Genomic DNA, 27,952 nt, shown 5'->3' with positions numbered 1-27,952 from the left:
AAGTCACTGTGTGTCTTCCGCTGTTGCAATTATGCCTCACCCATATCCCCTCAGTTCCTCCATATCTGTTCACCCCAACCTGGAAGTGTCTGTGACTCCCTGAGTAAAGAATACACCTCAGCCTTGCAAGGGTCATAGCAGTAAGGCCTAGGAGTGAACACCTGCTGGCAGCAACCTTTCAACCAATAACTGAGGAAGGTTGGTGGAAAATAATCTAGCTCCCTCACTTCTTTTTTCAGGATCATGTTGCAGCATGCTCTACACTGACTCTCAATTTCCTGGAGGGACTGATCCTCAGTTCTCCATATTGGTAACTTGGGATTAAATAAACTCTTGTACTATGTTATTGTCTATTTTGGAAGAACCCAACCTAGGACATCCATGAAAGGCTTAATTTCAAGTGGTCAACTATATTTCTCCCTGCAACTTCTACCTCCAGTAACCTAGGGAGCAACGAGTCTCCGAACATCAGACTGATGTGACAATGGAGCACTTATATCTCTTTCTGTGGCCTGGCTTGTCCTGTCTATACGCCCATCTGCATCTCCATTCCCACTTCCAATTCACTGCTCACTGCAACACAATTCACTGCAATCCAGCTCCTATCCTCCCACCTGCAAACCACCACTCCTCCTGGAAATGATAACCATTACTAAATCTTGTAGAAAATTGAAGTTGTATTGATAAAATAGCAGATGGAAAAGATATGTACATATCAGCTTCCTACATATAACCTTTCTCAATTCACTACCACCAAAATTTCTGAGGAACATCCGGAAATCCAGACATTTCCTTTAATTGTTGCAGCTAAGATAAAATAAGCAGAGCAAATCTCTGATTCTACACCCACCACTACTCTTCCTCCACCTCAAGATAAGAAATTGTTTAAAATACTTGGAAAGTACTATCATTTGAGCTCTTATATTGTTTCTGTTATTCCTTTCTATTTGTACCTCTAGTCCAAGCTTTTTTGTTTTGTTTTGTTTTATTTCCTAGAACTGTTGATGGGTAAAGTTTAAGGCAGAGGCATCACTTCTAGAATAAAACTGACAGCACTCTCTGTGTTTTCTCATTAGGAAAGTCTATAAAAAGAACTGCATGAAAAGAATGCATTATTCACTTCTGAGCAGGTGCTTTCTGATCCAAATCAGTGAGAGCTGTTTTGTCCTCTATGTTGATTGTATTCCAAGATGATTCTTTTAAAAACTTTTTGCTTAGTAGGGATCATGAGCTTGCCCTAGGCTGTACTTATTTTCTCTTTTACCTAGTCATTTAAGCCACCAACATGTGTAGTCTTGGAGAGACCAATGACTTGGCAGAGTTTCCATAGCAAGATCTCACACCACCTGCATGGACATCACATGGGGCAGTGGTTAAATGCAGATAGACCACTCTCTCCCTCAGCTGACTCACAGCAAATTTGGGGAAAGGCCCGGTGATTGTCTGTATAGACAAGTTTGAGAACCATAGGTTTGGGGGTTAAAATATGACAAGAGGGTTTAGATTGTGAAATGAAAACTCAAGTTTTCCTTGTATTTCTAAGGACTGAATTCTTGGCATTGACCTCATTAATTTGCTGTGGGTAACAAAGCTAATAAATTTTTGCACCAATGCTTATTCCTAAGAATGACAAAGAATCATGCTAATCCCTTCTGCTGGAAAATGAAAAACAAAACAAAGAAAACAATTATTTCCAAAAGGTAAAATGCATGTGAGTTTTCTGATGGAAAAAGTGTGACAAGAGTAACTTACTGCTGAGAAGGCAGGAGCAGGACTCATATTTTCATGATTCTGATAGAGTATTCCTCTAAGAGCAAATCTTATGGGAAAGAAATTCTAATTCCTTGACTTAGACCGTGGAGAAAAATCACGGAGTTTAGTTGCATTTACATTGGGAGAAAAAACAATGATTTTCATTGTTTTTTTCTAAAATCAGTTATTATGTGTTTTTGGTGGTGATATCTACCATTCACGTCTCCTGCGGTCTTATGTAAACGCTTTTGATTTTTCCATCTGTCAAAATGCTATTAAATAAATTCAGCCTCCTTAGAAAGAATCATTGTTTCCTGGCCCAGGATTTGGAAGGATTTTCAAAGAAGATGACAGGAGTTTGGAACCAAATTATCCTTGGTGCTGTCAAGACAGGATTCATTATAAGTGTGTAGAGGATAGCTCAGCTTAAGGAGGATGGGGGTTTAACTTGGAACCCCATAATGAATGTATTTGTGGTCATCAGCAAACTATTGTGAAAAAGCATGCATGACATGGTTGCATAAACAAGTATCTACTTCCTGGAACAGAGAATGGGATGTGGGATTAGTCGATCTGTGTTAATAACAGAACAATTACAATGTCTTTTAACAACGCTCAGTTTTCAGAGCAATGTGCAAATAAAACTTTTTTTTTTTCCAATTGTGAGAAAATATAAATAACATAATTTGCCATTTTAACCATTTTTAAAGAAAACAACTTTTGATGAAGAATTTCCCATTTCCAACCTTTGGGAGATGGCAGTAGTATGTGACATTTGTCCATAAAATGTATGTATTTTCCTTTGGACATTGCAATGTGTTCCCAGGTCCATTTGCACAAAATGCTATTGTTTATGGCTCAGTATTACTGACAACATTAAAGTCTTTGCTTGCTTCAGATGAGAGGTGTTGGCTGTAGGAATTTTCTGATAGAGACTGAAGCTAGAATTTTCCACGTCATAAGATCTGGAAGTGCCTCCTCATCACTTGAATGAATAATATGAATGAATAATACTTTGCACAGCTTTTCTATTTATGAGTCATAGACCCAAGGAACATGAACAAATTTTTCATTTTTAAAATTGTTTGAACCTTTTGTTAGTCTTCTCCTAATTAGTGTCCATTGTATTTCAAAACCCATTTCTATGTACTTATTAATAGCAATAGTATTAAATGAAACCATGGAAACCTCTGGAGGAGAAGCAATTCTGTGATTTCTTTTTACAAAACAAGGAAATCACTTCTTCTAGAATCAAATCAAAAACTTCAACTTGAACTATTCAAAATTTTCATTTAGTAACTAAATTTTTCCCAGTTTTTTAGTCTTTTTGAATTTCCACCACTACACATAGCCTGCCAACTCCTTGACAGGAATTAATTTTATCAAGTAATCAAAAGAGATGTGTGGATATCAAGAAAATGTGATACATATATATACAATGGAATATCACTTAGTCATAAAGAGAAAACATATATGAACCTTGCCACAACATATATGAACCTTGAAAACATTATGCAGATTAAAATAAGTCAGTCACAAAAGGATTATGAGCTCACTTATATGAAATATCTAGCATGGGCAAGTGTATAAAGACCAAAGTTTATTAGTGGTTACCAGGCATGGGTGGGAGGGAGGCAGAAAGGAGCTTACTGCTTAAGGGGTCACTGAGCTTCTAGTAAGGGTGATGGAAAACTTTGGAAGTAGAACATAGTGGTGGTTGAATAAAATGATAAATGCAATTAATGTCACTGAATTGTGTACATGTGAAAAATGTTGAAATGTCAAACTTTTTGTTATATACACAGTCATAAAACCGAAAACCAAACTCACTGCCATCAAGTCCAATCTCACTCATAGCGACCCCTCTTTGGGTTTCCTAGGTGGTATCACTACAGAAGTAGTTTGCCCAATCTTCCTTCTGAAGAGTGGCTGGTGGGTTTGAACCACCAGCCTTCTGGTTAGCAGTCAAAATACGTTAGGCACTATGCCACCAGAGCTCCCATATACAGTCATATGCCACATAATGTCTGTTCAGGCAACACTTAACTGCATATGTGTCTGTGGTTCCATGAGTTTATAAGAGTTTAGAAATCCCAGTCAAAGAACAGGAGGCATCAGAACAGGACATGACTGGATGTAGTGAATGCAACAGCTTCTCACACACAACAAATGTATCTCATGTTTCTTGTATACAAAGTGATTGCACTGCTTGGTGTATAATGGAATAGTACATATAGAACCTATAATAAATATGACTTGATAGTCAAAATAAATGCCTTTGTTACTGGCTTATATATGTACTGTACTATAGTCTCTATCATTATTTTTAATGTGAACTTTCCCTACTCATAAATAAAAGTTTACCATATAACAATATATACTTCAACTCATATGCAGTAGCACCCAAACTTGTGTATTGTGCATCTCTTGAGTATTTTGTGTTCTCTCTCTTTAATTTTCTTTAAAAAATATTACTGTGAAGTGCATCATGGCTACCAAATGCAGTAAAACCAGTGCTATTGATAGCAGCAGCAAGAGGCAAAGAAATGTCGATTTGGAAGTGAAACAAAAGATTATTAAACAACATGAAGGTGGAAAATCAGTGAATACTGTTGCTGGTGATTCAGTCATGTCTGTTTGCTAACACCATGTAATATGGTATCTGCACAACATCCAAATCACATAATGTGCTATTTCACAGACTGTATTATGGACGTTAGGTGACACATACCTGTATATATATGACAGTTTATTAAAATTGTACTTTTTAACAAGCTGACACATGATATATATAAGTTTTCTACTTTATATAGAAGATGAATTTCTAAAGTGTTCTATTAAAATCCCACTTTTTAAGAAAGCAATTTCCATTGATCTATTATATCATAATTGAAGTATTTTTTTTTTAGTTGCATTTTTAAAAATGCTGACTTCCTGGTTTTTCTGCTTCATATTACCCTAAATACACCCTCATTCCCCAAGCTCTAGTTGAAATATAATCATCTATAAATACTTGCCACTCAGGATATGGCTTATGGACCAGCAGCATCAGTCTCACCTGGGAACTTGTTGGAAGTGCAGCATCTCAGGTCCCACCCCAGACCTGCTGAATCTGAATCTGCATTGTAACAAGATTTTTAGGTGCTTCTTGTGGGCATTAAATTCAAGAGATTCTGTTACAACCTAATCTTTCCACTTTCTGGTAAACCATAAACCAAACCTATTGCCATCGACTCAATTACAACTCATAGTGACCTTATAGGACAGAACAGAACTGCCTCATAGAGTTTCCAAGACTGTAATCTTTACCAGAACCACATCTTTCTCCCACTTAGCAGCTGGTGGGTTCAAACCACCAACATTTAGGTTAGGAGCTGGGTGCTTAACCACTACACTAACAGGGCTCTTACAACTTTCTTGTATTGCTCCCAAATTAAAGGAACCCAGTGGCTCAGTTTTATAAATTTATAAAGGGATACCATAGTAACCTGAAGATAGTTAATCTCCAAAGGAGAAGACTCCTTGATGATTGAATCTACCATTGAGCATACTTCTTCCAGCTCCACCTGAGCTTAATGTCTTTAGGTGCTGTGGTGTTCACATGGTGTAGCCCTGGCATTGCACTGGAATTGGAAAAAAGACAAGATTATGTGTGATGAGGAAGGTCACAGTCCAGAAGGAGAGACACACAGGCAAACATACACATATGATGCACTCTTAACAATGGAGGTACAGAAGTAGGACTGAGGAAGTGATTGGTTTTGTGGGTAGGAGGTGGGGCAGAAAAAAGGAAGGCTTCCCAGAGAGGATGGCATGCTGTTAAATTTTTCACCTTGTGGGCAAGATGGAATATGTTCCAGGCAGATAGGCATAAAGACAGATCAGTATCTTTAGGGAAATTTACATGCTTTAGTTTTGGTGACTATGAATTATGTATCAGTGTTGGGGCAGTATGTGGTTGGGAACCCATGAAAGCAATGGGAAATGAGGCTGAGGTGTAGACATGAATGGCCTTGTGTGCTACAGAGCTTGGCTTTTGTCAAAGAGAGTCTGAAGAATCATAGGGAGGGCACAGCTGGTTGTATACTTTTAAAAAGCCATTCTGGATGCAGTGTTGAGATGAACTGGAGATGGGTAGGGGAAGACTAGAGTCAAGGAGATGAGTAATGGGATGGCTACAGTAGCCAGGTGAGAGATGATGGTTATGTGGCATGAAGTGGTAGCAGTGGGGATGGACAGTCAGAATACAATCCAAGGATAACAAGGGGAAATTCATTACCTGATCAAATAAGTTGACCTCTGTGTAACCAGCATTTCTGTCAAATCTTTGAAGACAGCAGTTCTTTGCTGAGTCTTTGCTAATCAGAGCAAGATTGCTGCTCATATGACATGTTTTGCATCCCTTTGGAAGTGTGTCAGTTTATTTATAGTCCTAGTACCCTGTGGTGTCAAGAGTTGAAGAAAAGGTAAAGTTGAGTGGAGAGTGAGAACTAAAAAGTACTGGGTACCTAAACATGTCAGGTGCACCTAAATGTTGGCTCATTCAGTTCCCACAACTCTGAAAAGTAAAATTTATTTTCTCTATTGTAGAGATGAAAACTGTGAATTGAGGGTCTCACCTATGGTCACTAGATACCAGTAAAATCTGAATTTGCACCTAGAAATCTGTGTTTCACATATTAAACTACTTTCACTGCAAGGATGTTTAAATGACTACTTCCCACATCATTTACTGCATGTGAGATGTGACAATCAGTAACATTTCCTGATATGTCAACCTTTCCTATTTAACACATTGCACAGAGCCAGAGAGTAAGCAGAGATCTTGGAGAGGTCAGTAGGTGACAAAGAATCTGAGTTCTCTATTTATAAGAAAGGGTATCACGTGCAGAGCTTGTTTACTTTGTACACAATTCTTCCAAGCCTGGGCATATGTTTTACAACCCACAGATGAGTAGAAGCAGCAAATTAAGAATGCGTGGGAAGCAAGTGATATCTAATAGCTGACTATCTGACATCAAGGGAAAGATTGAAAAATGTAAAGAACCATAGATATATATAAAAAAAAAAAAAAAACAGGAAACCTAGATAATAGTTTTGGTCACTAATACACCAACCAAAAACCAAACTCACTGCCGTCGAGTTGGATCTGACTCATACTGACCCTTCCTTGGGTTTCCGAGGCAGTATCACTGTGGAAGTAGATTGCCCAACCTTCCTTCCAAGGTGGGTTTGAACTGCCAGCCTTCTGGTTAGCAGTCAAGTGCCTTAGGCACTACGCTATTAAAGTATATAGTAAAGTGTTGTTGTTGTTGTTATGAACCTTCGAGTCGGACCCGACTCATAGTGACCCCTCCTTGGGTTTCCAAGGCAGTATCACTATGGAAATAGATTGCCCCATCTTCCTTCTGAGGAGTGGCTGGTGGGTTTGAACCACCAGCCTTCTGGTTAGCAGTCAAATGCCTTAGGCACTACACCATAGGCAAACAATCATAGAATTTAATGATCTCTGAGGGCATTACTGCATTACAGCCTAACAGAATATCTTATCTTAGAATTGATATAATCTTATCTGCCACCCAGAAGTCTCAATAACATCTTGGGCTAGAGGGTCATTTTGCCTCTATTTGAGCCTTCCAGGGGTAAAGAATACTGTACTGTATATGACAATGTGCATCTCTTTTTTAATTAAAAGGTGTCAGCCATTATAGAAGATTCTTCTAATCAAATTTTTCTCTTAGTCATGTCCACCCATTGATGAGTGTTTGGTGCTCTTTTACATGCTAATCATGCAAATAGTAGGAAACAAAGATTACCAAGTGTGGCATGGTAATTACAAGTTCCAGACTTGTTGATTATTTTCCAAGAGCACCTTCTCTTTGTCTCCCACTTCCTTTCCAGCCTACTCTGTGGATGTACTCTGCCCCTTCCATGGCAGTCTCCTGACATTTCTGGTCAATTCCTGATAGTAAAATATTCTATAGTCCCTGGTCAATTCCTTATAGTCCCATAAGCTGTAAACACAGAAACAATGCAGTGATTTAAAGCACCCAGTCTAATGTATTAACTGACCCTTCAGTTATCATTGGAAGTGAACTTTCCTCCTGTCGCCCACTCTCCTGCCTCCTGCTTTTGGGTATGAGGGTCCAGTAGGCTTCTCCACTGTCTATCTTGCTCATCTTCCCAACTCTATAACTGCTCTTTCCAAACAAGAAGGTAGAGAGAGAAAAAAATTAAGAGATTCCTCTGAAAACATATCTGATAAATTCAATATTGCTGAGATTGAGAAATTGGATACATTGAAATGGAAGAAGACAGAAACACAAGAGAAAAATCCACTGCCTTCAAAAGAAATAATGAAATAGGAGGAGCCAGCCGGTGATTAGTAATGAAGCATGCATCACCACTATGCACTGTACACCCCCCAAGCACTGCCTTCTGAGTTTACATCTATTGGTTGTTAAACTTTGTAAGATGCTAAGAGGTTGAATTATGTTTAAATGACCATCCTGCCCCTTTTGACATCAAAATCACCAAGAACCACTGACAACAAAGGCTGTGCCTGCCATTTCCATCTGCCTGTTTGGGTGTCTAAGATGGAAAAGAATCTGCATGTTGGTGAACAAAGAAGCAAGGTGAGATGATAGTAAAGCTACAGTAAAGCAAAGCTAGTTCAACCTATCCTCCAGGCTTTAAAAGACAGTTCAATCAGAGTGTAAATTTTGTTCAAATAATTTTAATTATAAGAATGCATGATATTTCAAATATGCATTTTTTTTTTTTTTTTGGTTAAGCTAAGCAAAAAATAGGGAGCTCTGGTGGCGTAGTGCCTAAGTCATTTGACTGCTACTTAGAAGGCTGATGGTTCAAACCCACCAGCCACTGTTTGAAAGGAAGATTGGGCAATCTACTTTCATAGAGATACTACCTCAGAAACCCAAGGAGGGGTCGTTATGAGTCTGATCCAACTCTATGGCAGTGAGTTTGTTTGTTTGTTCTTTAAAGTAAAGAATAAGACAGATCTACAGATTCCAACAATCTATAGATTGGGGCTTGGAGGCGCTTTTCACTTGGTTGTGGCTCTTTATTAAGACCGTGACCTGAGGGAGACGGGCAAGGGGCTTGGAGACTACTTTGCACTTTCATGTGACTCTCTATTAAGGTAGGATCCAAAGGTAGGTGGGCCTGGGGCTAGGGTCTGCTTTTCACTTGGGTGTGGCTCTATATTAAGGCCAGAGGCTGGGGTGGGTGGGCCAGGACCTAGGAGGCTACTCTTTGCTTGAGTGTGGCTCTATATTAAGAATGGGGTCTGAGGTTGTCAGGTGCAGAGGGCTTAGGAACAACTAAGGGAGATGAACTTGTTTTGTCAGTTTGTCATTCTGTGGTGGCATATGTGTTGCTGGGAGGCTAGAGGCTATGCCACAGTGTTGCAAAATACCAACAGGGTTACCTATGGTGGAGAGCTTTCAGTGGAGCTGCCAGGCTTAGACTCAAAAGAAGAAAGAGGCCTTCCACTTCTCAAAGAATTGACCAGTGAAAACCTTATGAATAGCAGTGAAACATTGTCTGATATATTGTTGGAAAACTTTATGAACAGCCCTGGAACATTGTCTGACATACTGCCTAAAGATGAGCCCATCAGGTTGGAAGGCACTCAAAATTTGACTGGGGAAGAGCTGACTCCTCAGAGTAGAGATGACCTTAACAATATAGATGGAGTGAAGCTTTTGAGACCTCCACTGGCTGATGTGGCATGACTCAAAATGAGCAGAAACAAATGCAAACATCCATTAATAATTGGAACATGGAATGTATGAAGTATGAATCTAGGAAAATTGGAAGTTGTCAAAAGTGAAATTGAATGCATAAAGATTGATATCCTAGGCATTAGTGAGCTGAAATGGACCAGTTTAGGCCATTTTGAATCGGACAACCATATGATCTACAATGCTGGGAATGACAAATTGAAGAGGAATGGTGTGGCATTGATCACCACAAAGACTGTATCAAGATCTGCCCTGAAGTACAATGCTGTCAGTGATAGGATAATATTCATACGCCTACAAGGAAGACCAGTTAATACTAGTATTATCCAGATTTACGCACCAAAAGCCAAAGCCAAAGATGAGGATATTGAAGATTTCTACCAACTTCTACAGTCTGAAATTGATCAAACATACAATCAAGATGTGTTAATTATCATTGGTGACTGGAACACAAAAGTTGGAAATAAAGAAGAATCACCAGTATTTGGAAAATATGGCCTCGGAGATAGAAATAATGCTGGAAGTTGAATGATAGAATTTTGCAAGACCAATGACTTATTTATTGCAAATACCTTTTTCAACAACATAAGTGATGACTATACATGTAAACTTCACCAGATAGAATACACGGGAGGCAGATAGACTACATCTGTGGCAAGAGGCAATGCAGAAGTTCAATATCTATGACCAAAACCAGGCCAGGAGCTGATTGTGGAACAGCCCATCAACTGCTCATATGGAAGTTCAAGTGGAAGTTGAAGACAATTAAAACAAGTCCACAAGAGCCAAAATATGACCTTGATAATATCCCTCCTGAATTTAGAGACCATTTAAAGAATAGGTTTGATGCATTGAACACCAGTGACCGAAAATCAAAATTGTGGGATGATGTCAAGAACATCATCCATGAAGAAAGCAAGAGGTCATTAAAAAGGCAAGAAAGAAAAAAAGACCAAAATGGATGTCAGAAGAGACTCTGAAACTTGCTCTTGAGTGGAGACTAGCTAAAGCAAATGGAAGAAATGACAAGATAAAGAAGCTGAACTGAAGATTTCAAAGAGCACCTCGAGCAGACAAAGTCAGTTACTATAACGAAATGTGCAAAGACCTGGAGTTAGAGAACTAAAAGGGAAGAACATGCTTGACATTTCTCAAGCTGAAAGAATTGAGGAAAAAATTTAAGCTGCAAGTTGCAATAGTGAAAGAGTCTATGGGCAAAATATTGAATGATGCAGGAAGCATCAAAAGAAGATGGAAGGAATACACAGAGTCACTGTACCAAAAAGAATTGGTCGATGTTCATCCATTTCAGGAGGTGGCATATAATCAAGAACCAGTGATATTGAAGGAAGAAGTTGAAGCTGCACTGAAGGAACTGGTGAAGAACATGGCTCCAGGAATTGACGGAAAACCCATTGAGATGCTTCAACAAATGGATGCCCCACTGGAGGCACTCACTTGGCTATGCCAAGAGATTTGGAAGACAGATACCTGGCCAACTGACTGGAAGAAATCCATATTTGTGCCCATTTGAAAGAAAGGTGATGCCACAGAATGTGGAAATTATCGAACAATATCATTAATATCATATGGAACTAAAATCTTACTGAAGATAATTCAAAAATGGTTGCAGCAGTATATTGACAGAGAACTTTCAGAAATGCAATCTGGATTCAGAAGAGCATGTGGAATGAGGGATATCATTGCTGATGTCAGATGGATCTTAGCTGAAAGTAAAGAATACCAGAAAGATATTTACTTATGTTTTATTGACTGTGTCAAAGCATTTGATTGTGTGGATCATGACAAATTGTGGATCACATTGAGAAGAATGGGAATTCCAGAACACTTGATTGTACTCATGAGGAACCTGCACATAGTTCAGGAGGCTGTCTTTCAAACACAACAAGGGGATACTGCATGGTTCAAAATCAAGAAAGTAGTGAGTCAAGGTTGTATCCTTTCACCATTTTTATTCAACTTGTATGTTAAGCAAATAATCCAAGAAGCTGGATTATATGAAGAAGAATGTGGCCAGGATTGGAGGAAGACTCATTAACAACCTGCAATATGCAGATGACACAACTTTGCTTGCTGAAAGTGAGGATGACTTGAAGCACTTACTGATGAACATTAAAGACTACAGTCTGCAGTATGGATTACTCCTCAATATAAAGAAAACAAAAACTCACAACTGGTCCAATAAACAGCTTCATGGTGGATGGAGAAAAGATTGAAGTTGTCAGGGATTTCATATTACTTGCCTCTACAACCAACACCAATGGAACCAGCAGTCAAGACATCAGGCGACGTATTGCATTGGGCAAATCTGCTGCAAAGGACCTCTTTCAAGTGATGAGTAGCAAAGATGTCTCCTTGAAAACTAAGGTGCACCTGACCCAAGCCATGTGTTTTCAATTGCCTCTTACACATGTAAGAGCTGGACAGTGAATAAGGAAGGCCAAAGAAGAGTAGATGCTTTTGAGTTATGATTTTATGAAAAATGATTATATGAAAAATTCATGTGTTCCAATTAAAATCACTTTAGGTTTACTTTTTTCCTCTTGTTTTAAGAAGTTGATTTCTATAATATATAGTATTATATATAGTGTGTAGCATGGTTGTATCCTTTCACCTTACTTATTCAATGTGTATGCTAAACAAATAATCTAAGAAGCTGTGCTATATGAAAAAGAACACATCAGGATTGGAGAAAGACTCATTAACAAGCTATTATATGCCAATGACACATCTTTGCTTGCTGAAAATAAAGATGACTTGAACCACTTACTTATAAAGGTAAAAGCCACAATCTTCAGTACAAGTTATACTTGAACATATAGAAAACAAAAATCCCCACAACTGGACCGATAAACTGCATCATGATAAATGGAAAGAAAATTGGAGTTGTCAAGCATTTCATTCTATTTGGATCAATAATCAATGTCCATAGAAGCAGCAGTCATTGAATCAAATGGTATATTGCATTGAGCAGATATACTCTGAAAGACTTCTTTAACATTCTAAAAAGCAAAGATGTCACTTTAATGACTAAGGTGTGCCTGACTCAAACTATGGTCTTTTCAATGAAAGCTGGATGATGAAAAAGGAAGACCACAGAAGAATTGATACATTTAAATTGTGGTGTTGCTTAAAAATGTTGAGTATACTGCCAGAAGAATGAACAAATCAGCTTTGAAGGGAGTATAGCCAGAATGCTCCTCAGAAGCAATGATGTTGAGACTTTGCTTTGCGTTATGTTGGACACATCATCAGGAAAGAGCATCACATTTGGTAAAGACATCACATTTGCTAAAGTAGAGGGTCAGCTAAAACAAGGAAAACCCTCAATGGAACAGATTGACATAATGGCCTCAGCAATGGGCTCAAACATTTCAAGGATTGTGGAGATAGTTCAGAACTAGGTAAGTTGTATGTAAGGTTGCCAGGAGTGGAGTTGACTTGATGACAGCCAACAACAACAGATATGTAATGTATGTGATGCTGCATATATGTAATGATTCTATATTTGTTACTAATAGTTAGAAGTGTGTAAATGGCTTACTTTATAGTAAATTATGAAGAAATGATACAATAGTAGCTTATTTTTAAGAATATCCACAAATCTTTGTGCACTTTTCTATTTAGAAAATTTATTATTTTTTTCTAGAGTCTGGCACCAAATATCTAAATTTCAAAATATAAATTCGCATTATAAATTCTTCTTATTATTTTAATTTCCATAAATAAAATACATAGGGTAACCATTTTAATAACTGCATAGCTCAAAAGACATTGATGTGTACTTTTACCTATTTGGTTTAAACTCTCATAAGCTGTAATCTTGATTATATAAGCAGATTAATGATATATTTATTATATACACACACAAGATTTTTGTATAGATATACTATTCAGTTCTGAAAAATCTTTGTTCAGACTTGTTAATTCCTTTAAGAAGGCTATGTTCAGAACCATAATTTGTGGTGGATATTCTTTTAGCATTACACAATCTCCATAAACTAGTCATGCCTGGTAACATTTTCAATGACTAAAAATACCAGGATGGAAATCAAGATTCCAAGAGTTCTTTAGGAGGGTGTGGAGATACATCAGAGATCACACTAATTTGCAACAAACTTACCTTTAAACCGGCCAAATTTTTAATTTTTCAAAGTTGTTGTGAGGTGCAGTTGTGTGTTCCAACTTATAGAGGCACAATGTACAACCAAACTAAATAATAGCTATTTCTGTGTTTGAGCCTATTGTTGTAGCCATTGTGTTAGTCCGTCTCGTTGAGGATCTTTCTCTTTTTCTGCTGACACTCTACTTTATCAAACATGATGTCCTTCCAGGAACTGGTCCCTCCTATATATAATATGTCCAATGTATGTGAGATGATGTCTCACCATCTTTGCTTCTAAGGAGCATTTTGGCTATACTTTTTCCAAGTGGATTTATTAGTTCTTCTGGCAGTCTACAGTATATTCGGTATTCTTTGCCAGCACTATAATTCAAATACATCAATTCTTTCTTTCTTGTTCCTTGTCCAGCTTTCATATGCACCTGAGGTGATTGAAATTACCATGGCTTGGGTGAGTTACACCTTTGCTTCAAAGTGACATCTTTGCTTTTTAACACTTTTAAGAAATCTTTTGTAGCAGATTTGCCAAGTGCAGTACATCATTTGATTTCTTGACTTCTGATTCTGTGGATATTGATTGTGCAACCAAGTAAAATGAAACCTTTGACAGCTTCAGTCTTTTCTATATTTATCATGATGTTGCCTATTTGTCCAGTTGTGAAGATTTATGTTTTCTTTATGTTGATGCACTGATCATTACTGGTGATTAGAATGTGGAAGTTGGAAACAAAGAATAAGTATTAATAGTAGGAAAATATGGCCTTAGTAATAAAGCCAGAAATTGAGTGAGAGAATTTTGCAAGACCAAAGATGTATTCATTGTAAATATATTTTTTTTTCAATGACATAAACAGTGACTATACACACAACTTCACCAAATGGAATACATAGAAATCAAATCAACTACATCTGTGGGAAGAGACAATGGAGAGAACCTGAATATCATCAGTCAGAACAAGGCTGGTGGCCGACTGTGGAACAGACCATCACTTGCTCCTATGCAAATTGAAGTTGAAGCTAAAGAAAATTAGAACAAGCCCATGAGAACCAAAGTATGATCTTGAGTATATTCTACCTAAATTTAGAGACCATCTTAAGAATAGATTTGATGCATTGAACACGAATGATTAAAGACTAGATGAGTTGCGGGATGACATCAAGAACATTATACATGAAGAAAGCAAAAGTTCATTAAAAAGATGGGGGAAAAAAAAGACCAAAATGGATGCCAGAAGAGACTCTGAAACTTGCTCTTGAACATAGAGTAGCTAAAGCAAATGGAAGAAATGATGAAATCAAAGAGCTAAACAGAAGATTTGAAAGGGCAGCTCAAGAAGACAAAGTAAAATATTATAATGAAATGTAAAAGACCTGGAGTTAGAAAACCAAAGTGAAGAACATGCTCTGCATTTCTCAAGCTGAAAGAATGAAAGAAAAAATTTAGGTCTTGAGTTGCAATGTTGAAGGATTCCATGGGCAAGATATTTAATGACACAGGAAACATCAAGGGAAAATGGAAAGAACATGAAGAGTCACTGTACCAAGCAGAATTTGTTGATGTTCAGGCATATCAGGAGATGGCATATGATCAGAAACCAATGATAATGCAGGAAGAAATCCAAGCTGCATTGAAGGCATTAGTAAAACACAGTGCTTCAGGAATTGATGAATTACCAATTGGAGTGTTTCAGTGAATGGATGCAAAGCTGAAATCATTCACTCTTTTGTCTATGCCAAGAAATATGAAAGACAGCACCATGGTCAGCTGTCTGGAAGAGTTTGATATTTGTGCCCATTCCAAAGAAAAGTAATCCAATAAACTGTAGGAATTATAAAACAATATCATTAATATCTCAAGCAAGTGTAATTTTGCTCAAGGATAATTAAAAAATGGTTGCTGCAGTTCACTGACAGGAAACAGCCAGAAATTCAGGCTGGATTCAGAAGAGAATGTAGAATGAGAGATAGGACTGCTGATGTAGGATGGATCTCAGCTGAAAGTGGAAAATACCAGAAAGATATTTGCCTGTGTTTTATCTGCAAAGTCATTCAAATGTATGGATTATCATATATTATGGATAACATTATGAAGAATGGGAATTCCAGAATGCTTAACTGTGCTCAAGAAGAACCTGTACATAGACCAAGAAGTTGTTGTTCCCAGATAACAAGGGGATACTCCATGATTTAAAATCAGGAAAGGTATGTTTCAGGGCTGTTTTATTTCAACACACTTATCCAGTTTGCATGATGAGCAAATAATCTGAGAAGCTAGAATATATGAAGAATAATGTGGCATGAGGATTGGAGAAAGACTCATTAACAACCTGCGATATGCAAATAACACAATTTTGCTTACTGAAAGCTAAGAGGACTTGAAGCACTTATGAAATCAAAGACTACAGCCTTTGTAATGGGCTAAACCTCAACATAATGGAAACAAAAATTGTTTCCAAAGTCATTCATCCCATATATGAGATAGGATTAAAAACAAGTGGAGTATTTGGTCAATTGGTATTCTAAGCTAGCCTGAAAAACAGTAACTTTATAATCAATATTTGCAATGATTGCTGTCAAGATAAAAGTCTCAGCTACTATTTCCTTTAAATCTACTGTAAGAAAGAAGTTTTAATATAGTTTTTAATGTAATATCTCATTAAAGCTACACAAGGGTCTTTGAAATAAGTGCTACTGTCCTGTGTTACAGGAGCTCTGGTAGCATAGTGCCTAAGTCATTTGACTGCTAGCCAGAAGGCTGGTGGTTCAAACTGACCACCCACTCCTCGGAAGGAAGGTTGGGCAATCTACTTCCGTAGTGATACTGCCTCGGCAACCCAAGGAGGGGTTGCTATGAGTCGGAGCTGACTCGACGGCAGACAACAACAACAACAACATCCTGTGTTACAGAGCAGAAACAGTGATGTTCAGAGAACTTAGAAGTAATTTTCCCAAGATCACACAGTGAGAAATACTTAGTTTTGTGTTATAATTTCTCAGGACAATTTAAGTGTCAAAATTTTGTCATGTACACATATTCACCACTTATTAACATAGATAGGTTCTAAAAACCAGACCATTGTATGAAAATCAGCATTATGTAAAACTGGAGGACGGCCACACCCAATGACAAATGGAGAATGAGTACATCATTACTCAAACTCAAAACCAAACTCATTGCCATTAAGTTGATTTTGACTCCTAGAGACTCCCATTGGCTTTCCAAGGCTGTAAATCTTTATGGAAGCAGACTGCCTCATCATTCTTCCATGAAGTGGCTGGTGGGTTTGAACTACTGAGCTTTTGTTAGCAGCCAAATATCTTAACCACTACACCACCAGAGCTCCTTTACATCATTACATAACTGTCAAACCACAGACAATCATGGCTCAGTTGAATTGAAACACAACCTTACCCATCACAGCCAGTGTTACTCTTGCTTCACACCTAGACATTTGTTACTGCCAGACGTATGTCCTTAATGCGCAAGAGAGTCCGTAGTTTTTTTTTTTTTTTGCTATTGTAAATGCGATCCTTCGGTAGTGATACTGCCTCTGAAATCCAAGGAGGGGTCTCTGTGAGTCGGGTCCGACTGGATGGCACATAACAACAACAACAACAAACAACATTGTAAATGTGAAACTTTGGATAATGAGATCTACAAATTTAATGTAATCCACCATTGCAGCATGTTTGCTGCAAATTTTTTTGTCCTATATTAATGCTGGGATTGGGTACAGTGATCCTTTCAATATCTAGATTCCTCTGGTAACTAATAGATTTCTGTTTGGATGTCCAGAATCGGTAATGGGGCTAGTGTCGTGGCTTAGATAAAAGTTAATTACTTCATTGACTCCATTCTTTAACACACACACACACAATAATGGAAGTATTTAGGTCATATATATTATTTATATATATATATATATATATATATATATATATATATATATATATATATATATACACACACACATACATACATACATACATACATACATAGGAGCTCTGGTAGAATAGTGCCTAAGGCATTTGATTGCTAACCAGAAGGCTGGCGGTTCATACCTACCAGCCACTCCTCAGAAGGAAGATGGGGCAATCTACTTCCATAGTGATATTGCCTTGGAAACCCAAGGAAGGATCCCTATGAGTCAGATCCAACCTGATGGCAGTAAGTTTGTTTTTTTGTTTTATATACATACATACATACATATATATTTGTATAAGTATGTAAATACATAATATATAATATACATTTTCTCTACTGATTACACTTCCTAAATATATCCCAAATCCTTCTACTTCTCTCTGTTGCCATAGCTACCACCCTAGTCCAAATTATCATCATCTCCCACCAAAACTTCACTAGCCTATCTGGTCCCCTTGCTTCTACTCTTGCCCTACCCCCTCTAATCTGTACTCTTCAGTGTAACCAGAGTTTTCCTACAAATGCACATCTTATGATGTCACTTCCCTGCCTAAATCCATCATTCCCTGCCCAGTTAGGGTCCTGTCAGATGTGACTCCTGCTTATCTCTGACATCTTGAGCTTTCTTTATCTTGCTTTCTTTACACAAGCTGCACTGGCTTCTTTGATCTCACTTACTTATTAAACTCTTCCCATCCTCAGGATATTGGCCAACCACTCTGAATCCTTTAGGACTCAAATTAAATATCAGGTTGCTAGATCAGTTTTCCATGATCTGCAGATTAGTTTAAGCCCCCCAATTATACACTATCACAAATCCTGTCTCTTTCATGACATTCCCCATAACTGTATGGTTTAATTAAATAATACATTATTATTTTTTATTAATGTCTGTATCCTACACTTAGTTTTTGGTTTCATGAAAGTAGGATCTGAGTCTGTCTTACCACTCTTTCTCCACTCCCTAGCACAGTACCTGACTTGTAAGCACACTATACATTTTCTTAAAAAAAGAAAAAAAAATCTGTTTAAAGACACTGAGTTATTTTCACCCTTTGTAGTTCTACTGTGTCTTACAAATGGCTGCAAGCTCTTATGAAGTTGAATATTTTAATATCAATAATTTTATTATATGAACTCAATAACTCATAAGTAAGGCTGACTGATAAAATTTTGTCAATTTGACTTCCTTGAGTTTATGTCTGATCATCTATTAGTTATGAAATTTATAATAGTTACATAATGGAGTAGGATTTAGGAATGGTAGGTGTTGAATAAGAGTCAGGAAAAGTGCAGGAAAAAGCCGTGAATATAAGATGGAGGTGACTTAAAACACTGTGAAATGATAACAAGAAAGGGCTAAAGAAGTTACATGGATAAAGATGTAAGGAAGAAAGATGTCTTCTGAAAAGAAGTATTATCTACCAGGTGGGAGATAAGCCAACAAGTTTATTTTGGGAGTGGTTACTGAGAAATTTCATCAAGTTTTCTTCTATTTCTTTTCTTCCTCCTTCCTTCTCCTCTTTCCTTCTTTTACACTTTCTCTTTCTCTTTCCTCCCACCCCACCCACCAACTACTTGTTTCTCTTTTATTTTAAAGCAATTAATGTGCTACTCATGAGAGTGGAATTATTTTACAAGCACTAGGGACAAAGGTCAAGGTATGGGTAGTATTTATAATGAAACAGGAGTTCTTATTAGGTAATTTGCTGGTAACACCTTCAGTAAACAAACATGAGAATAATATGAAGTGTTTATCATGATAGTGAGTTTTTAATCAAAACCATTCACTAGGAAAGCTGTAAAATAATTTGCAAACTGCTTTGCAACAATGAAGACTATGTAAGCATAGTCTTAACCTAGCCGCTAAAATAAGACTATTTGTTTTAGGGAACGTAAACGGTGGTATTTTATTTTCCTTGGGCGGTGACAGTAGATTGATTTATGACACCGAGTGTTCCTTCACTTGAATTAAATGATTCTATATGTATCAATGCTGATTAATTCTTATGAGGAGATGAGTATTGCTGGCAATAACCTTGATTTTGCTTTTGAATTTCATTTGAAGAAGTTCAAGATTCAAAAAATAGCATTTTATGACTCATATCTGGTGTTCAGGATATGGGTGAGCTTTAAGGCTGTGATTTGCTCTCAGAATCATGCCTATACAAAAAAGCACATGCAGAAACTCAGTATTCCTGAAGACAGGGGCAGTGCTTTTTTTTTTTTTAAATCTCAGGGGGTTAAAAGAAAAAGAAAGGCTATTGATTTTGTAAAAAATAAGGGCAAGAAAGAGAGATTAATATAAAATTCAGACAAAGCTGAACCATCTAAAACCAACTACTCTAAATGCAAGGTATGTAACTGGAGAAGAGCAGAGATTTCTAATAAGGTTTGAACTTCTTTCTTTAACCAGGGAAGTGATTCTTCATCAAAACTCACAGTTCAGTTTTTGTGTACTCCTTATTTACTAGGGACACCTTGCTGAACTGGCGGTCCTCAAGGAACAGAGAAATCTTAAACTAAGATGGCAGTTCTGGGGATGAGTTACTAAACTACAAGCCCATGAATAACCAGTTTCAGGTTCACAATGATTTTAAATACTGGTCTGTAGTATGCCAAATGCAGTGGTTAAGACATTCAGCTGCTAACCAAAATGTAGGTTGCTCGAACCCAACAGTTACTTCGTGAGAGAAAGATGAGGCAGCCTGCTTCCTTCCATAAAGATTTGTAGCCTTGGATATCCTATAGGACAGTTCTACTCCATCCATTAGGGTCACTGTGAGTCAGAATCAACTTGATGGCAGTGGGTTTGGTTTGATTTGGGTGTTGTGGTGTGTCAAGAGGATCTCACATTGAGTAAAGGAATATATGTAATGTGACTGTTCTGGTTACCTAGTGCTGCTCTGATAAGAATATACCACAAGTAGGATGCTTAAACAAACAGGAGTTTATTCTCTTACAGTTTGGAGGCTTTAAGTCCGAGTTCAAAGTGCCAGGCTCTAGGAGCTGGGTGAAAGCCTCTCGGCCTTGGGCTTTAGTTCTGCTTCTTGCTCACAGCCCACTGAAGCTGGAGGCTTTTCTTCACTCAGACAGCTGCTGACTGCTGAGGCTGCCAAGCCCAAGGTTGACAAGTAAAAAGGCATAGTCCTAATGTTACCAAACCACATGGCAGGCCATTCATTCAAGTCTATTGATAGTCCCAAGGTCAGCAGAGCATGGCAGGCTGCTGAGCAACAGCACAGCTACATGCAGGGTTCAAGCATGCCATAAGCGAGAGACCATTCCCAAAGCTGCTGCTTATATACGGGCAGCAGACCACATCCCTAAAGCAGCTACTCAGCTGCTTGTGGTAGATCCCACCGTGGAGATGACTGCCAGTCTCATCATGGGGAATAACTACCAACAGAGCCCAGCCACTCAACCAGGCCCAACCAAGTTGACACACAACTTTAACTACCACAGTGACCTATATAGGAGTGAAATATCCATAAAGATTTAATTCCAGCAGTGCCTAAGGCATTTGAGTGCTAACCAGAAGGTTGGAGGTTCAAACTCAGTAGCCACTCTGTGGAAAGAAGACAGGGCAATCTACTTCCATAAGGATTTACTGCCTCAGAAACCCAGTGGGAGTCGCTATGAGGTGGAATTGACTCGATGGCTGTGGGAAAAATTGTCCTTTGGTCAGAGTTCTTCTTAAAGTCCTAGTCTTAGTCTTTCTTTCTCTCTCTCTCTCTCTATATATATAAATGAATGGCTTTAACAACAACAACAACAAAAAAAAAATTTATTTCACACAATTTAGAAGGCTATGAGTCTGAATTCAGGACAACTTAACAACTCTTGGGAAAGGCTCTTTCTCAGTCTGGGGGAAGGTCCTTTTCTCTTTTTAGCTTCTGTTTCTTGGTTCCTTGGCCATATCATGTGGCATCTTTTGTGCTCGGTTGCTTGCTTGAGCTGTTCTTTTTTATCTCAAAAGAATGATTTAAGACACATCCTAAAGTAATACTGACTGATGAAACATAACAACAAAAATCCCGTTCTCAAATGGGTTTATAACCATAGATAAGCAGTTAGGATTTATAAAACATGATTTTTGGAGACACAATTCAATCTATTATAGTCCCATTTTTCTGTTGTAATTTTAGGGAAATTAAACTGGAGTAAATAGAAGTTGCATCATTCATTATCTTCAGCACCAATTGAAATTACTAATTGATACACTCAATTAGTATCATAAGTAGTATAAATTAGTAACATGAGACGTGGATGGGATTAACTGCCCACACCTTCAATGGTCATTAGGTCCTAATAGTCTATTTCCTTCCTGTGAGTTAGCTAATTAGGAAATACCCAATACACACATGCACACTCACATACATACCACACACTGCCATCAAGTCGGATCCAACTCATAGCGACTCCTCCTTGGGTTCCCAGGCGGTATCACTGATTTTTTATTTCCTAAAAATCTTAGGTTAACAGTGCATTTAAACACTTGGCCCTTGGTCCCTCTCTTTTGGATGCCTTAATGATTCTAAAACCTGAAGCACTTTTTTTAAGAAAATAGCCCAGGCCTCATGCTCACAGAGCCCGAGTCATTCGGACTAAAGCAGTGTCCAGGGATTCATTCCTGTCTTTTAAAAGATTCTCAGGTGATTCTAATGAGAGCCCAATGTTGAGAAACACAGATATATGTTATTTCATTCACTTTTCCTGATAATCTTAAGTAAGTTTTACTAATATAATTTTGCATATCAAGAAATAGACATTTAGTTTAAGGCTAACATTTGAACCTGTATGTATCTTTAGGATTTCTAAGTCTATGCACTTCCCATCAATTCATATTTCTTAAGACTTCTAGACTTCCCTATTTCTTAGGACTAGTTTATTTTCATGGAAAGATATAACTACTGAGAGAGAGAGAGAGAGAAAGTCAATTATAGTGGTTAAACTAAAAATAGCTTTATTGAAGTTTTAGGACAACAACCAAAATTACTTAGCCAGTTCTCTGAAGTTGTATAGGTTTGCCATGTCAGAAAGCTTAATACATCTTAACTGGTTATATAATGTCACATTAAAAAAGTGGGCACTGAAGTATCAAGCCTTCCCTCACCTCCCACCCAAAATGTGAACTTTGAAAACCTGGCACAACAAGCTGGCATTTCAGAGAGTTTTCTCCACATATGTTTTAACTTTATGGAAAACAAAGTTTTCAAACCATTTTTCTTTTATACTCAATCTGTTCTGTAAAAATGGACAACATTAACTGTTATGTATCTGCTGTCATTGTCATTGTTGAGTGTTTCCTTTGAATCTCTCTGCTCCTTATTTCTAACTAGGTGTTTAAGAGGAAGATATTGAACAGGAAAAATATCATAGGTGTCTTATTCCTACTGTACCCTAAAACCTAAATAATTACCCAAATGTAATTGTCTAAATTTGAACTTTAGTTAGGTCTGTTTATTCTAAGATTCAGTACTACTTGCTTTCTCCCTCCTCCCCATTTTCATTTGCTCTCCTTGGCAGAGTCTCCTGTAGCAGATGTAGTAAAAATGTGTAGAGCTGCCAACATGCTTAATCAAGTCCTTGTGATTGTTGTGACTGTCACTTCATATTTCAGATTCAGAAACACAACTTCATGAACTCAACCACAAATGATCAAATTCTTGAGAGGAAGGATGATTTATATTGACAAAATGCACAAGCAATTAATTTGTTACCATGCCAATTTGTAATTTACAATGGTAAAGAACAGTTTGCTCACTGAGGTCTTGTTCATTTTGTTTGTTTATTCTTTCACTAGTAATTTATTGAATGCCTATTTCTTATAAGATACTCTTCCCAATGAATTCATCTTCACAATATTACAGAGTGTAAATCAGAAAGTTTTTGGTCACTTACTCGTTGCAAAAAACAAAAACCTACTCTGGCTAGTTTGAGTTAAAGAGAGATTTATGGAAGGATGACACACATATTCAGAGATAAAGGGTAGGGAATAAGGTCTTGAGGGGACTGAGAACTTATTAGGTATCCCTTTCTTCTCTCTCTTACTCTTTCAGACCAAATGATCTTGTGTGTCTGCACATCTTTCCAATCCAGTCAGGCTTCCTTTGCTTGTAGCCCATATGGCCATGAGCCCAACATGGCCACAAATTCACATCTCACAGTCAGCCCCCTGTTCCCATTCTAACTTAATCTGCTCAGTCTCGAGACTTCTTAGTTCAGATCCTCTTGAAAGAACTCTGATTACTTCAACCTAGACTATGGAGAGCCTCCTCAACTCCCCGCACCCACTACCCCCCAGCTCAAAATCTAAATCTGTCCCAATTACAATGTGCATACCTGACTGTACTCTTTCTCTAGGAGCTGGAAATTAAATTTCATTTTTGGAGGGTGTGGTAGTTAAGTTATGTGTCAGCTTGGCTGGGTCTGGTTTTGATTGACTGGGAGCTGAATGTAGTTATTCCCCATGATGAGATTAGAAATCATCTCCATAGTGGAATCTATTGTGAGCAGTTGAGTAGCTGCCTTAGGGATATAGTCTGCTTCCACTATATAAGGAGAATCCTTGAGAAAGGCCTCTCAGCTTTTTCACCTGTTTGGATCTTCCATTTGACCAAATCATCAGTGAGTGGCCTGCCATGTTGTCTGCTATCTTGGGACTGTCCCTGGACTTGAACTAGTAGCCTGCCATGTTGTTTGATAATCTTGGGACTTTGCTATTTTATTTGTCAGCCTTGGATTTGTCAGCCTCAGCAGCCAACAGCTGTCTAGGAGAAGCCTCTAGATTCGGTGGGCCAGGAGCAAGAGTGGATTTTGGGGAAGATAGGATAATACCAGGAGAGAAAGAGGCTAATACAAAAGCGGAGTCACTGGAACTTAATGGAAAGGATCCTGAATGCTAGGTATAGAGCACTGAGTAGTGGCCCTAAAAAAGTAGTCCAAGTCCTAAGCTCTGGTGCTTGTGAATATAAACTTAGTTGGAAATAGGATCTTTACAGATGTAATTAAGGTAAGGATCTTGAGATAAAATAATTCTGGATGAGGATGGGTTCTATAGCTAATGATTTAGCATTCTGAGACTTCAATTTCAATTCATCCTTTTCTTCCCCACTTCTCCAACTCAGGCTGATTCTCTGAAACCAAAAAACAAACAAACAAACAAAAAACTCATCGTCTGATTCTCTGTTGTTGTTAGGTGCTGGTGAGTTGATTCTAATTCATAGCAACCCTATGTACAACAGAATGAAACACTGCCCCAGTCGTATGCCAGCCTTATAATCCTTGCTATACTTGAGCCCATCATTGCAGCCACTATGTCAATCCATCTTGTTGAGGGTCTTCCCCTTTTTGGTGACCATCTACTTTACCTAGCATGATTCCCTTCTCTAGGGAATGGTCCCTCTGACCACAGGACCAAAGTGAGACAAAGTCTGGCCATTCTCACCCCCAAGGAGCATTCCGGCTGCACTCCTTCCAGGATAGATTTGTTCACTCTTCTGGCAGTCCATGGTATTTTCAGTATTCTTTGCCAACGTCATAGTTCAAAGGCATCATCTCTTCGTCAGTCTTCTTTATTTATTCATCACCCAGCTTTCACATGCATGTGAGGTGATGGAAAATATCACGGCTTGGGTTATGCATGCCTTAGTCTTCAAAGTGACATAAGCCTAATTGTCTATGGCTTCTTAATTTTAAAAACAGTATTTTCTTGAAGACTTGGCTTTCTTCACATAGTCCACTTGGCAGTCTTAGACCACCATGACTTCAGAGCTGGCCACTTTACCCGGGCCACAAAGGCACTGAGGTTTGAGTAAATGGGCCACAATCCTAAGACCCCCTTTGAAATTTCAGGGCAAATGATACTAATCCTGAGAAAACATGCTCAGAGCATTGCAGCAAGGCATCTAATATCATTTGGAAGGTGTAAGAAAAGCCTCCACCCAAATATTCTATCTCCAAATCCAGGCCTTCTCTCCTACACTTAGTTACAGTTGTGACAGCCTTTGTTCCCAGGCATATCTGATCCTCAGTCTTAGAGGAGTGATCATCTCTAGAGAAGGAAATACCTAAATACTTGGAAAGAGGTATGCTTCTCTTAGTCCTCCAGTCATCATGAAGTGCTTCTAGCCAGCACAGGTCTACAGACCTATCCTTGAAAGACTTTGAAATAAAGACTATAAAATATGATGAAATTCTATTTAAGCACAGTTATTCCTCAGGTCTCACTACCTGTTCAACCCATCATCTATCTCCTTAGGAGGACTCCATTAGTGTTGGCTGTTAGTGTTCAGTGATAATTTGTATTAATAGCTGCAATTTTCACCCCTCCCTATGTCTATGCCTTTGCCTTATGATTTCAGAGTTCCTCCTGGTAAATGGGTGGAATGTATTTTTCTGCCCTTCATGTTTGGGTTCAGACATATGGCTCTCTAAGACCTATAGAATCAGATAGAAGTGGCAGTGTGCAAATTGCAAGTCTAGGTCTTAGGAGTCCTCATTTTTATTCTCTTGTACATTTCTCTTTATTCTCTAGTGCTTCTGCAATTATCATGATAAGAACATGCTTGGGCCAGCCTGCTGGTCGCAGGAATAAAATCAGAGACATGTGAAACAGAGATGCCTCAGATAATTTAAACTAGATTCCACAATCCCCAGTGGTACTGCAGAATTAAGTTTAGCTATTTAACCAAACCAAAACCAAACTCACTGCCATTGAGTCGGATCCAACTCATAGCAACCTCTCCTTGGGTTTCTGAGGCAGTATCATTATGGAAGTACATTGCCCAACCTTCCTTCTGAGGAGTGGCTGGGGGTTTGAACCGCCAGCCTTCTGGTTAGCAGTCAAATGCCTTAGGCACTACACCATCAGAGCTCCCAGCTAGATCACACTGCCACCTATTTGAAATTGGTCAGTGCCATGTATAGGATTGGCAGACAGTGGTCCTATAAGTTTATTTGTATGATCTGAATTCCCAGGTATATAGTGAGCTGACAAGGGGCAAGGTTGTAGTCACTTCTTGGTCACAGCCAGCTACCCAGAGGGACTGACTAGTTGAACCTGTGGGCTTGGGACCATAGTCGCATGGGACATCAGCTCAATTGGCATAACATACTACACAAAACATTGTTCCACTTCCTACTTTGGCCAAGTAGCAACTGGGATCTTAAAAGCTTGCAAGCAGCCATCTAGATGCAACAATGGGTCTCTCCTCATCCAGAGCAAAGAAGAATGAAGAAAACAAAAAATTCATGGAAACAGTTAGTCCTAGTGACTGGTACACCAGGTGATCCTCAGTCTGTATGACTATGGGACCAGAAGAACTAGATGGTGCCCGGCTATCAGTGTCAACCACTCGAAGGGGGAGGTCTATGTAGGAGATCCTGGATAGAGAGGGAGAACAATGTGGAATAGAACTCAAAATCATTTGGAGAAAAAAAAAAAAAGAGGGGACCAGGTTTGTTGGTCTGATAGAGCCTGGTGGAACCCCTAACACTATGACCCCTAGATGCCCTTCAGGTCTGGAATTGAACCCATACCTGTGGCTTCCAGCCAAACAAAAGACAGGCATATGAGTTGAACATTTACCTGAGGTAGATTAACTCCTTGGAGAGAACAATCATGGGAGAAAGAAGGGCTGTTTATGCACAGGGAGATGGCTCAGGGGCAGGAGTGCATGGAGAGAAGGACACAGGGAAGAGATATCTATCGGGAGGAAGTGAGAGGGGAGCTGTTTCATTGTGGTAAATTGTAGTCAATGTCATGAGACAAAGTGTATGTGAACTGCTGTATGGAAAGTGAATTTGTTCTGTGAATTTTCACCCAAATCACAATAATAATAATAATAATATGAAATTGGTCTGTGTTAGACAACTGTAGATATGGTAAAATAAATACTGTTTATGACACTAAGGTTTTGAGTGGTTTCTTAAGCACAAATAGCAAACCAATACGTATCAGTCTCTGTCCAACCAGTAACCATTGTTTATTATTATTATTATTTTGGGTTTGTTTTTCCCACATATTTCTCCCACTCTGTGCTGGATCTCCTATTGCAATGCCTTTCACAGTGGTTAGCAATGGTAGCCAGACACCATCCAGTTCTTCTGGTCTCCAAGTAGTAGAGACTAAGGTTCATGTGGTCCACTAGTCTCTTGAACTAATTATTTCCACGTGTCTTTGATTTTCTTCACATTTTTGGCTCTGGAGGAGGAGACACTAATAGTTGCACCTTCAGTGGCCACTTGCAAGCTTTTAAGAGACTTGTCACTACTCACCCAAAGTAGAACGCAGAACATTGCCTTTGTGGACTATGTTATGCCAATTGATCTTGATGTTCCCTGCAACTATGGTCCTGAGCC

Source organism: Orycteropus afer, unplaced genomic scaffold (genome assembly GCF_000298275.1).
Source record: "Orycteropus afer afer isolate SDZICR_OR568_19922 unplaced genomic scaffold, OryAfe1.0 scaffold00003, whole genome shotgun sequence".
Classification (NCBI taxonomy): Eukaryota; Metazoa; Chordata; class Mammalia; order Tubulidentata; family Orycteropodidae; genus Orycteropus; species Orycteropus afer.
The sequence above is the reverse complement of the archived record's forward strand: the minus strand, read 5'-3'. Positions refer to the sequence as shown.